The 2,175-nt window shown below is 55.3% G+C and overlaps 1 long non-coding RNA gene across 1 annotated transcript in view; it reads right to left on the bottom strand.

Annotated features, from left to right (window-relative positions):
• The window catches only part of LOC122561082, a 6,249-nt gene extending 5,062 nt beyond the window's left edge, over window positions 1–1,187 (bottom strand). Inside the window, exon 1 of the long non-coding RNA XR_006314899.1 lies at window positions 1,005–1,187. This is a non-coding gene — a long non-coding RNA (uncharacterized LOC122561082). The remainder of the gene's footprint in view (window positions 1–1,004) is intronic.
• Between the last annotated feature and the right edge of the window lie 988 nt (window positions 1,188–2,175).

Genomic DNA, 2,175 nt, shown 5'->3' on the forward strand with positions numbered 1-2,175 from the left:
GCAAAAATATGACAGAACAATTAGAATTTGAGCATGAATTCCACATTGATTAGACCCAAATACTCCATGCAATGAAGGTGATGCAGTGTGATTTAATTGGATTGTTTAAGATAACTAAAAGAGTTGAAAGGGCAGACAGAGAGAAACGATTTCCTCTGGCAGGAGAATCAAGAGCAAGACTGTGTAAAATTAAAGCCAGACAGCAAAAGGATAATGTCAGGAAGCATTTCTTCCCACAAAGAGTAGAAGAAACCCTAACCTTTCACTTTGTAAAAAGCCTTGGACCCTGCAGGTCAATTCAAAATGTTTAGACCCAGACCAGGGCACGCACTACACCGGACGCGCAATGAAACTGGCCTGCCGCCTCCTAGGCATCAGGCAGCGCTTCCATGTCCCGTTCCATCCCCAGAGCTCCGAGATGGTCGAGTGCATGAACCGGACCCTCAAAGCTGCGATCGCACAGGCGATCGCCGAAACAGGGCAGGGCTGGGTGGACGTTCTGCCCTGCATACTGATGCGCTTAAGGGCCACCCCAGGCCGCTCCACTGGCCTCACTCCCTTCAAGCTCATGACGGGGAGGGCCATGCGACTACCAGAGAACGTCATGGTCGGGGGGGAAGACATGGCCCCCCTGAGGGACAGGATGACACGCTATATCAGGCAGCTAGACACACAGCTGCGGGCCCTTAGACAAACTGCGCGCGACCAGCAGGACATTAGGGACCAGGCAAAACTGCAACCGCATCTGCCCGCCCAACCCCTTCCCGGTGTTGGGGACAAAGTCCTGGTCAGGGCCGCCCCCGACCGGCCGGGCTTCACCCCCGGTGGCTGGGACCGCACGAAATCATCCTCACCAGCGACATGTGTGCCTGTGTCGACATGAAGGGAAAGGGCAGGTGGAAACACTGGTCCCAGCTTAAACCCTACCCTTAAGCCCCAACCGGACAGACAGTTCCCACCCCCCCCCTTTTGACTTGACTCTAACCGCCCCTCTTTCTCCTTACAGTGCAATGGGTGGACCGGTTCCAGGGAGACCTGCTCCTACACACACTAACCCTACACCCTTGGTAAGGGTGCCTCTCTCCCTGTCTTCCCACAGATCATGCTTCACCGGTGCACCGCTCTCCTCCCTGCTCTGCTCTTCGCCCTACAACTAGTGCCTTCCTTCCCCGAAATATATGACAACTTCTACCACCACGGTGTTGCCTTCAACGCATCCGACGCCATCTGTATTCCTGCAACGTCTGGCTGGAAGTTCTCCCAGGCGTACAGACACTCTGTTTATTCTGCACGTCGGAGCGCGACCCGCGGCCGACCTGCCTCCGGCGTGCTGAGGCGATGGACTTGGGGTTTGCATGTTCGGGACAATGTGTGCCATGCCAGAGGACCTCTCCTCTGCCCCGGTCTTTGATGCCTTTACTGTACGGGATCTGTCTCTTTGCGGATATTACGAGCCTACTAATGCCGCGGTAGTCTCTTTGTATTTGTGCTTTCCACCCGCCCCAACCACACCGCCCCCGACCACGACTCCTGAGATATTGCCATGCCCCTCTCTGGGACCGGGGCCCGCGGGGGGACTGGTATTGTGGGATGAGGGAGAGGCCCTTTATGGCAACGTCTGACATGAGGTTGTGCCTGTGCTGGTCAATATATTGGGCATCCGGGTACCAGACTATTGCACAGCACAGGTACGCAACCTATAAGCCATGATGGGGAAGGAGATTATAGAGAGGGCCATAGATGCCATGGGGGCAACCCACTACCAAAATGACATACATAACACGCACACACAACGACACAGATGGGACGTAGTCAACGATGCTCTCACAGGACTCAACACGGGGACATCCGTAGTAAACTCCCTAGACATCTAGGGCCTTAACAAAAAGGTCGAGCAACTAAAAGGGGTAATGAGGCACCTGCTACAGAGGTCTCTCACAAATCAGGCAGACCAGGCACGCCTGGGGGAAGAGGGAGCGTACACCCAGCTCGACGGCATTGCAGTCCTGGAGACACACGCCCACACCATTAACCGCCTTATAGACCGGGAAAGGGAAAACACGGCCCATATCCACGAGGGACAGCTGTGCCATGCGTATGGCCTGTGGATGGTAGCCCAGATCCGGCATAATCTTGACCAGGTCCAAAGGGGGGAGGTGCCCAACTGGATCGACA

The sequence above is a fragment of the Chiloscyllium plagiosum genome, chromosome 22, assembly GCF_004010195.1.
Source record: "Chiloscyllium plagiosum isolate BGI_BamShark_2017 chromosome 22, ASM401019v2, whole genome shotgun sequence".
NCBI classification, from domain to species: domain Eukaryota; kingdom Metazoa; phylum Chordata; class Chondrichthyes; order Orectolobiformes; family Hemiscylliidae; genus Chiloscyllium; species Chiloscyllium plagiosum.